We start from the raw sequence: 12,281 nt of genomic DNA, 5'->3' as shown, positions 1-12,281 counted from the left end.
AGATCTAGAGACTCATTATGAAACACGAAAGCAATTTAAAACATCATTTTATGATAATATGGCAATTTTAAGAAACTACATGAATAAAAATACAAATAATGTTACTAATGATACAGCTTCTCCCAATTCAAATCAATCTTTTGACTATACACAAAACAACTTTTTACCCAAGATAAAATTACCTTCATATAAAGGTGACTATGAGAGCTGGTTAAATTTCAAAACAAACTTTTTAGCCATTGTTCATAACAATCCTGCAATTAATAAAGCCAACAAATACAATTTTTTACGCACCTCACTAGAAGGCTATGCAAAACAAATTATAGATGGAATTGACTTTGTTGAAGACCAGTACGAGACTGCTTGGAGTACTTTGTGTGCTAGATTTGATAAAAAAAGAATTCTTGCAAATAACCATGTAAAATCTATTTTTCAAACAGAATCAATTTCTAAAGAATATGCACAAGCATATCGTAAGCTATTAGATGAAACAGCAACTCATTTGGCAGCTTTAAAGAATCTCAAATTAACCCCAGAAGAAAGTTCTGATATGTATTTAATCTATTTAATCACATCTAAGTTAGATTCTAATTTGCAAAAAAAGTGGGAAGAATTTGAACCTAAAGCTGACTTACCAACATTAAAAGAGTTTTTTGAGTTTCTCAACAAAAAGGCAGATGCACTCGAAAACTGGCAGAAAAATCAAACAAAAGCTCAATATCCTAACTCAAGCTATGTGTCTAATAAAAAACCATTCAATCAAAGATATCCAGTTAACTGTAACTTAGCTGTAAATTCATTAATATGTTACTTTTGTAAGGGAGAACATACAATATATACTTGTAAAAACTTTTTAGATCTTTCACCAAATGATAGATTTGATCATGTTAAAAAATTAAAACTATGTATTAATTGTTTGAAATCATTCCATTTCAAAGATCAGTGTAAACTAGGTAATTGTAAAATATGTTCAAAAAAGCATAATACATTGCTTCACATTGATTCTCAAATTAAATCAACAATAAATGCAGAGCCATCTACTAGTCAAACAAATTTACTAGTTAAAAATAGGATTCCAGTTACACAAGTTTTACTGCCTACTGTAACATTTCAAGTTAAGGATAAATACAATAATTTTCATAAAGCTAGAGCAATTTTAGACAGTGGTGCACAATCAAATTTAATCACTGAGCATTTTTGTCAAAAAATTAATATTCCATTGGTCAAGACACATATTCCAATTATCGGTATTAACCAATCTGAAAGCATTATTCATAAAAAATGCAGCATCAATGTAATTTCAAACAATAAACAATTTTCTACAATTTTAAACTGTCTAGTAGTCCCAAGTATTAGCACTGCTACTCCATCATATGTCTTAAACAATTCTCTGTGGAATATTCCTGAAAATATTGAATTATCAGATCCATCTTTCTATGAGCCAGGATGCATAGATATACTAATTGGAGCTAGTGAATTTTGGAGTTTGCTATCACAAGGCCAAATAAAATTAGGGAAAAACTTACCAATTTTACAAAATACAAAGCTAGGATGGACAGTATCAGGCTTAGCACCAATATCAAAACCCATTTCAAGTCAACACATTTTCAATTTTTCTGTTAATGAAAGTTTAGATGAGCAATTAAAAAGGTTTTGGGAATTAGAAGAAATTCCTGAAAGTAACTTTTTATCACAAGATGATATTGAATGTGAACAATTATTCTTAAATACTACATCTAGAGCTCCCAATGGACAATTCATTGTTAAATTGCCATTTAAATATCCTCCAGAAATATTAGGCAATTCTTTTGATACTGCAGTAAAACGCTTCTATTCTCTCGAAAAAAGACTCGCAACCAATCCCAAGTTAAAATACTTATACAAGCAATTTATTGATGAATATCAAGAACTTGGTCATTTATTCAATGTTACAAGGACTATTGATACACAATTACAAACATATTACTTCCCTCATCATAGTGTATACAAAGAATCAAGTCTCACTACTAAACTAAGAGTAGTTTTCGATGGAAGCTGTAAAACTACTAGTGGTTTGTCTCTTAATGATATACAATATGTGGGTCCTAAGATCCAAAATAATATATTTCCTATTTTAATCAGATTCAGACAATACATTTACGCAGTTTCAGCAGATGTCAGCAAAATGTATAGACAAATTCAAATGCACCCTGAACATCAACCCCTACAAAGAATTATCTGGAGAGATGATCCAGAGAGAGAACTTCAGGTTTTGCAGTTGAATACAGTCACATATGGCACTGCGGCTGCTCCATATCTAGCCATACGATGTTTAAATCAGTTAGGTATTGATTATTCAGATAAATACCCACTTGCTTCCAAAACTATTTTAAAGGATTTCTATGTAGACGATCTATTAACTGGTGCCAATGACCTTCAAACACTTAGACTCTTGTGTCAACAAATTTCTTCTATTTTAAATTCGGGCCATTTTCAACTTCGAAAGTGGATTTCTAATTCACAGTCTTTGTTAAATGAACTTGCAGACAACAGTGTTTCCAACTCAATTCTCATATTAGGAGAAAATGAATCATCTAAAACTTTAGGCATTCAGTGGCTTAGCCAACCAGATTTGTTAACATTCCGTATTGAACCTATTACACCTTCAGACCATGCTACAAAAAGAACAATTCTATCTTATATTTCCAAAATTTATGATCCATTAGGATTGCTTAGTCCATGTATTATAATAGCAAAAATTATTATTCAAGAGTTGTGGTCTAAAAAATTACTATGGGATGAACATATTCCTAAAAACTTGTGGACCACTTGGCATGAATTTTATTTTCAATTACAAAACCTTAACAAGTTACAGATTCCCAGAAATGTGATCCCAATTAATTTCAAGATAATAGAGCTGCACTGTTTTTGTGATGCTTCACAAAATGCGTATGCAACATGCATATATGTTAGAAGTATTAACGTGTCTCAACAATTTCAGACACATCTCCTATGCTCAAAATCTAAGGTTTCTCCTATTAAACCAATTACTATACCTAGACTGGAACTATGTGCTGCACTTCTTGGAGCAAAATTATCTGAACAAGTCAATACAGCCATGTCTAATACTATTCCTACTATTTACTGGAGCGATTCTCAAGTAGTATTGGCTTGGCTTAAATTAGAACCTGTGCGATTACAACAATTCGTAGCCAATAGGGTTCATAAAATTCAACAACTTACTTCCATAAACAATTGGAATTATATATACAGTAAACAAAATCCCGCTGATCTTGCATCTAGAGGTTTTTCACCTAAACATCTTATTAATTCATCATTATGGTGGAATGGTCCAGATTTCCTAAACAAATCTAATGATAATTGGCCATCACATGAAACATCAATTAATGAGTTACCAGAAGTTAAAGCTAGTACCAATATCCTGCTTACACACAATGAGAAAATTGTAAAAGAGCCATTTTTACTATTTACAAAGTTTTCATGTTTAATGAAATTAATAAGAGTAACTGCATATATAATTCGATTTTTTCAATACAGTCAGTGTAAAATACAAAAGATTTCTATAGATAAAGGAACTCTTAATGCAAGTGAACTCAATAGTGCTACAATGAAACTTATTAAATCAGCCCAAATTGAGTCATTTCATGACGTTATTCACATTCTAAATGCCAATAAACAATTACCAAAGGATCATAAAATACGTTCGTTGCAACCTTTTAGTGATGAGGTTGGTGTCTTGCGTGTAGGAGGCAGGTTACGTTTCACTTCGCTTAACTTTGACATAAAACATCCAATATTATTATGTTCAAAACATCCATTATCACACCTCATAATTAAACACAAACACAATACACTCTTCCATGCAGGAACTCAGTCACTTTTGTCTTCTATTAGACAAAAATATTGGATAATAGGAGCAAAAAATCTAGCTAAAAAGGTTATAAAAGACTGTATAATATGCTTTAAGGCAAATCCTACTCTCTGTACAGCACCCATGTCTAACCTACCTGACAAACGTGTTTTGCAATCATTTCCCTTTCAGCATAGTGGTATAGATTATGCTGGCCCATTTTCAATTGCAGATAGAAAGGGAAGAGGTAAACTAATTACCAAATGCTATATATGTGTTTTTGTATGTTTTTCAACCAAGTCAATACATCTTGAATTAGTTTCAAATTTAACGAGTGAAAATTTTGTGGCATGTTTACGTAGATTTATTTCAAGACGAGGTATGCCTTCAAATATATACTCAGATAATGGTACTACTTTTATAGGTGCCTACAATGAACTTAAGGAGTTGGGTAAATTTTTACAACAGCATCAAGGTGTTGTTTTAGATTTTGCAGCAAATCAGGGTTTCATCTGGCATTTTATACCTCCATACTCTCCCAATTTTGGTGGCCTATGGGAGGCTGCTGTCAAAAGTACAAAATTTCATTTTAAAAGAATTTTGAAAGATGCAATATTGACATATGAAGAGTTTAATACACTATTAATTCAAATTGAAGGAATATTAAATTGCAGACCTTTATTTGCATTATCCAATGATCCTCATGACCTAAATCCTCTAACTCCTTCACACTTTCTTATTGGACCGATCATCACAGACCCTCCTGATGCTGATTTTCAAGAAGTTCCATCTAACCGACTATCTAGACTTCAATTTGTACAACAACTGAAGCAACAATTCTGGAATCGGTTTTCTAAAGACTATGTTACTCAACTACACAAGCAGTATAAATGGAACGAACCTGCATTTCCAATATTGGTGGACAGTCTTGTCCTCATCAAGAATAACCAGTTACCATCTTTCCGATGAAACATTGGACGAGTGTTAAAATTTTTTCCTGGAAAAGACAATATCTCCAGGGTAGCGGAAGTTCGGACGTCCAATGGTGTTTTAAAACGATCTATTAGAGACCTCTGTTTACTACCATTACAGGACTCGCATGTGTAATGTAGTTAATTTTGTTGTGTTTTATATTACATTAATATTATTATTATTTGAAGGTTCCCTTCAAGGTGGGGGCTATGTTAAAACTTAATACATAATTTGTTTAATCCTAAATAAGGTGGCAATGACATATTTGCTGATATTTTGTAAGTTGCCGATTGTCAGAATGACAAGATCCAATAATTCAATTTCATTACGTACACCAACGAATGTATTTTAGACGAAGAATAAATTTAATAAATTGAAGATAAATTCCTTTTATTAGAACCACAAAAATAATACAGTCCACCCAAGATATTTATACAGTAAGTATTAAAATTAGTTTAATAAAATAACAATAAACTGTTTAATAGTATATTATTCAACGAGCATGTAATGACGGCTATTACTCACGATGATGAAGTTTGCGACACGAGCCGTAGGCGAGTGTCGTAATTCATCAGAGTAGAATAGTAGAATAGAGTAGAATACTATACTTTTTCTACGACCTTTTTTTATTTTAATTAGTAAAAAATTTAATTATCAACTACTCGAGATTTAAATTATAATAATTTAAAAAATACCTAAATGATATTTACCCCTAGTACGTGGCTGAATAATTAGTTGCCTACTATTACCAAATTCTTATTTATTGTAAAAATAGAACTAGAAATAGTCAATATAAGTTCTTTTCGTTTCCGAAAAATTATAAGTTTAAATTTGTACCTACTGTCAGTGAATCTAATAAATAGGAAATGGCTGTTGTCGGTTGACGTATTTCATATATATAGTTATAATGTATATTTACATTTAATTATATATATAAATATAATTATATAACTATATACTAATATGTTATAACATATTTAACACAATATAACTTGAAAAATAAACACAATATTAGTTATAAATTCCAATTAACATAAACAAAATGTGCTAATGTCACTGTCAATAAAATAAATGATAAACGTCAAAATTTTTAGTAAACAAGATATAAACTTAAACAAATATACTGACATTGTTACAGTTAAAAATTCCTTTAAAAATTTTTCAAAGTTAATTATTGATATAAATTACAATAATTATTGTATTAAATAAACAAGTTTAAGTAATTTTATTTGCAGTTTACATACGATTAATATTAAAAGTGGCATGCGCCACTTGAATCCAACTTCAGCCCGTGAGTAATGACCCGTGCGTAGCTTCAGCCCGTGAGTAATGAATTATTACTCACGGGTACAGTAATGTGTGCTATTATCTATGAAAAATTAGCGAATAATGAGCATGTTATTAAACGGTCGTAGAAAAAGTATTTTATTTCGTTGAAATCATACAATAGAAGTATAACTTCTTACGTGCGTACAAAGTACACACACATTCTTTTTTGGACAGTGCCAGTATACTTCTAGACATACTCAGAACCAGTGATTGTGTAATCCGTTGACTTTTTTCTCTTAAGAAAGTGAAAATTACACCGTCATTTTAGAGAATAAATTTGATCGATCGAATCAGAGTCTATTCAAGAGGCTATTTCTATGTAACATTGAACATTTCTAGAGCTAAATTCACAGTTGCTGCTCGTTAAGTTCTAGAAATTTTTCCTAAAATAAAATTATTAATTTTTCTATCTTTTTTAGTCAATTCGTTCACGAGATATTCCTTTTTTCGGATACATAAATATTCAGTGCATTTTTTTATCTTTATTATTCTAAAACTTTAACTTTTGGAAGAGTCGGTGAGATTCCTTACCATAAAATTGACGTAGTAATTGTAAACAAAAAACTTTATCGACAAGTTGGAAATTATGAAATTACTGTAACTTATATTACTATTCCAAACAGTTCCTAGACGATATTCTTTAAGATTTCCTTAAGGCATACTTTAAAAATTGTTGGGAGCTGAAACACTTCCGGTTTAGAACTTTTATTATTCTTTTATCTTGTGATACTATTCTCACTCTGTTAAACGCGCATTTAAAGTTATTACAAATATGTATAGTTTATATTTTATACAGGCTGGGTTAAAGAAAAGAGTCCACCTCGATATTTGGCAGTAGTTATTAGATTTTAAGGAAATGCCGAAACAGGTTAATTTTTTTTCTAAGGGGGACACAATTTTAAGATACATACATCTGCCATTTGTCAACCCCCTCCCTTCTACGTCCCCAGCACCTTATTTTTAAATAGGGAATAGGGGTCGTTTGGTAGCTAATTTGAAAGGGTATTCAATTATGTATTCAGTAATATAAACATTAAAATAATTATTTATACAGGGTGTCCAAAATGTTTTCTTAAATTAAATTAATTGACAAAAAAAGAAGAATGTATGTAAGTTATTTTATTTAAAATACATTTTACTGTTGTCCGAAAATAGAAATAAATGTTTATTTCACAAATAAACATTGCTTTTAGCTTAAATTTTCACTGTTCAAGCCAGCTCCTACCATCCACCTGCCTCATGTAAGTTTAAACAGTTAATGTAAGCGAAAAGCAATGTTTATTTGTGAAATAAACGTTTATCGCCGTTTTCTGACAACAGTAAAATGCATTTTAAATAAAATAAATTACATGCATTGTTCTTTTTTTTTCGTCAATTAATAAATATAATTAAAACAAAATTTGTACACCCTGTATAAACAATTGTGATAGTGTTTATATTACTGAATAGAGAATTGAATACCCTTTGAAATGAGCTATCACACGACCCCTATTCCCTATTTAAAAATAAGGTGTTGAGGACGTGGAAGAGAGAGGGTTGACAAATGACAGATGTATGTATCGTAAAAATGTGTACCCCCTAGATCAAAAATCGACCTGTTTCGGCATTTCCTTAAAATCTAATAACTTCTGCCCAATACCGAGGTGGACTCTTTTCTCTGGCCCACCTTGTATATGTTTTATATTGTATTTTTCCTAAGAAAATTAAAATATATAGTCGGAATTTGGTATAAATATTGGTAACAAAATATCAGAAAAAATAATTTTTACTATAATCAAGGGATCAAAGCAAGGATATTGCATGTCTTCCACAATGTATAAAATATACATTACAAAAGTATTAAATAACTAAAGAAGAAGGTATGGTGGAATGAGAATAAGTATGAGAGACAACGAAAGGATCAGGCCATTTGGTACGGTACCTTAGTATTAGGACAATGGATACCTATACGCTACCAAGAAAAACTGAAAAATTTGTTTATTCATGTCACTGAAAGAAAGCATGACCAAGAACAAGATAAATGCCAAATATACAAAAGGCGAAATGAATCTAAAAACTCATGTGTATATACCGGGTGGTGAATTGGAACACGGGCCATAGGAAACTCAATGTAAAATTCTAAACTGTTGAATTCCTGCTTCCCTAATTATTTGACATCAAAAGTCATAAGAAACTATTTGTAGAGAATTGAAATCTGTATTGAAAACAACTATTAATATTGTTCTATGAACAATAATTATTCAAAATTTTGTAAAAATATAATACAATTTTCAGAGAAATACGCCAAAGTTACGCCACACACAGTGCAATAATGTGTATAAGATTGCATTCGGTGACAATGAATTTATTATATTAACAATTTGAACTGTCAATTTCTTTATTTATTTTATCATTTATTGTTTAAAACACAATAAAGTTGATCAGATATCCTCAGTTAAGGAGAAAGTATGAATAATAAAGATATTTTCTTCAGTCAATAGTGTGCTCACTGTCAGTTAAATAGTAACGTGTGGCTTAACATGCCCACACATACCTACTGCGGTAAATACATTATATTTTTCAAAATTTTGGAATGTGTTTAAATCGTAGAACAATTGTAACTTCTGTTTTTAATACACATTTCAATCCTCTACAAATAACTTCTCACGACTTTTGATGTAGCATAATTAGGGAAACAGGAATTCAACAGTTTAAAATTTTACATTGAGTTTCCTATGGCCCGTTTTCCGATTCACCACCCGGTATAGTTATATACATGAATTTTGTTGATTTGTCGTTCTGGGATTAATAAAATACTGTATTGCTGTTCAAACTTTTCGTTCAAAGTTTTCGAAGGATTTCCATTGTAAAGGAGCCTTTTATTATATACTAGACCTAAATCTAAAACCAAAATAATACCTATAACCTATACCTATCCTTCTCATTCCTTGAGCCCTAGTCAAAGAGAGGTAACACTCGAAATATTGTAAGCTTGCTATTGGCAGCGATCATGTGCCATATATATGGCCTTTTCTTCTTCTTGCGAATCTATTGATCCACTCTCTCAAGTTTTGAAGCCAAGATATGCCTCTTCTCCCTGGTCCTTCTTTGCAAATACCTTGTCCTGCAGAATGAATTGCAATAAGCTATGTCTCTGTTCATTCCTCATAACATGGCCAAGATATTTTAGTTTGCGGTCTTTGATTAATAATCTTGCATTTCTTTCCCATTTTATGTAGGGCCTCAACATTGGTCACACGATTCACCTGTACGTCTGTAAAATCACATCTATAATACCTCCAATTTTCTTAAAGAAGCTCCGGAAAGTGTCCTGGTCTCTACTCCGTATAATACGTAGAAAATTCATAGCATCTGTAGATAGAAATTTTGGTAATAAGTGGAAAATCATGACTGAAAAGAGAATCGCTTACGAACGCTGATCTCGCTTTTTCTATGCATTTTTTTTACTAGAGTGGTCCCATTGGCTCTTTGTGTTGGTACCAAGGTATGTGCTAATAAAATAATTATAGCCAGAAGGATCGCCAATATTCGAAACGAATAGACACCAAAAGAAGGAGAAGGTATGCGTAGCTGTCCACCCTCTTAATTGTTTGTTGGTTACCAAAACTGAGATCAAGTCCATATTCTCTACTTATATCTGATAGGCGCGACATTATTCTTTTTTCTTTGCAAACCATCTAAGCTATCTGTGGATGGCCTCATGTTTGTATTTTCCCATCAGAGTCTTCATTTGGTCTGCCCATCGTGTTCTTCGGCTTTCTATGTTTCCTTCTACTTACCAAATAGTTCCATACTCCCCGAAAATGGAACTACCAATAGTTCCAAACTCCCATTCTTCTGGCTTAGCTCGTCTGGTATAGAAAAATTAGCATAATTAATGCACATGCTCCTACAGAAGAGAAAGACATGGAAACAAAAAATGAGTTCTATGAACAACTCGGTGAGGAAAATACCAAAATATGATATAAAAATAATTGTGGGAGATATGAATGCGAAAGTAGGAAGAGAAGAAATTTATATGAATATAACAGGAGGTAAAAGCCTACATAAAGAAAGTAATGACAATGGCAAAAAACTAATAGAACTTTCAATGGAACATAACCTTAAGATAGTAAGTACACAATTTGATCATAAAGATATACACAAAATAACCTGGATCTCTCCTGATGGGAAAACGAGAAACCAAATAGACCATGTCCTCATTGAAAGAAAACACAACAGATCTGTGACTGATTGTAGAAGTTACAGAGGAGCAGACGCGGATAGCGATCATATATTGACAATAGTCAAACTTAAGCAAGAAATTCCCAAGCTAACAAGAAAAGGAACACAACGGAAAAAATACCAATTAGAGCGACTCCAAGATAAAGAGGTAGCAAAAAGAACAGAGGAGGAGATAAAAAAGAGATTGGAAAGAATCACGACCGGGAACCTAGAAGAGGAATGGGAACAAATACAAGCAGCTTTGATAGAAGCGGCAGACCTTAGCATTGGGAAAGCAGAAAAAGAAAATAGAGAACAATGGTTTGATGAGGACTGCAAAAGAATTCTAGAGCAGAGAAACAACGCAAAAATGGTAAATATTAGAAACAACACAGAAAAAAGTAACGAGAATTATAAAGAAAAGAGAAGAGAAGCTAAGCGATTATGTAGGCAAAAGAAGAGAAAATCACTGGAAAAGCAACTAGAAATAATAGAAGAAAACTATGTCCAAAAAGAAGTTAAAAATTTTTATGAAGGAATAAAAAAAACACGAGGGACTCAAAATAAATGCACAATGTTTTGCAGAAATAAAGATGGTATGTTGCCGGGAGACAAGACAGAAAAATTGAATAGATGGGCAGAATACTTCGGAGAATTATTAAACGATAAATCCCAAACAGAAACAGAAATGCAACAGCGAGGGCGAGAAATCGAACAGCAACAAATACAAGAAGCGGAACCACAACAAACACAAGCACCGACAGAAAGGGAGATAATAACAGTAATAAAGGACCTAAAAAATAATAAAAGTGCCGGAGAAAGCGGAGTTCCAGCAGACATATTAAAGGTAGAAGGAAATATACTGCAGCAAAAAATAGCTGGACTTATAAAGAAAATATGGGACAACGAAAAAATGCCGGAGCAATGGAACACAGCACTCATCTGCCCAATTCACAAGAAAGGTGATAAGACCATATGTGAAAATTACAGAGGAATCGCACTGTTAGAATTGGTGTATAAGATATTAGCAAAAATTATAAGAACTAGATTGAAAGCTTATAAATCAGAGATAATAGGAGAACACAAGGCTGGTTTCAGACAGGGAAGAGGAACAACCGATCAAATTTTTTTGCTAAAGTTATTACAAAACAATAGTTATGAACAAAATCTAGGCTTACATATGCTCTTTATCGATTTTAATCAGGCTTACGGCTCAATCTCACGAAATGGGCTATACGAAGCAATGAGAGCACTAGGAATATCAGAGAAACTGATACGATTAGTTAAAATGACGTTAACCAACACAGTCAATAAAGTCATGATAGAAGGCAGTTTTTCAAATCAGTTTAACACCAACAGAGGATTAAAACAAGGGGACCCCCTGTCAACAGACTTATTCAATCTAGTACTATAAAATATAATTAGAGGAGCCAATATCCAGACAAGCGGCACGATTCTTAACAGAAGGCAACAGTGTATAGGTTTTGCAGATGACTTGGTGTTTCTGACGCGTTCAAGAATAGAACTTCAAAAAATGTTCAAGCAATTTGAAGAAGAAGCAAAAAAATATGGCCTGATTATAAACCAAGGAAAACCCAAGTATATGGAAATGACAGGAGAAAATGCTGAAGAAAATAAGTGGATTACTCTAAGGACAAATGACAAATATTATAAATTTGAGAAGGTAACTGAATTGGAGTACCTTGGAGTCACAGTTACAAATAGAGGAGACGAAGAGAGAGAGATAGATAAACCGTTGTTAAAAGGTAGCAAAGCAGTAGGTTCATTAAACACACTGTTGAAGGCAAAAAACGTGTCCAGGGCAGCCAAGATCCGAGCGTATGAAACAATAGTGAGACCAACGGTGCTGTATGCATGTGAAACTTGGACAATGAACCAGAAAGTAGAAAAGAAGCTAAAGATTTGG

This window comes from Diabrotica virgifera, chromosome 3 (assembly GCF_917563875.1).
Source record: "Diabrotica virgifera virgifera chromosome 3, PGI_DIABVI_V3a".
NCBI lineage: Eukaryota > Metazoa > Arthropoda > Insecta > Coleoptera > Chrysomelidae > Diabrotica > Diabrotica virgifera.
Note: the sequence above shows the minus strand (reverse complement) of the source record.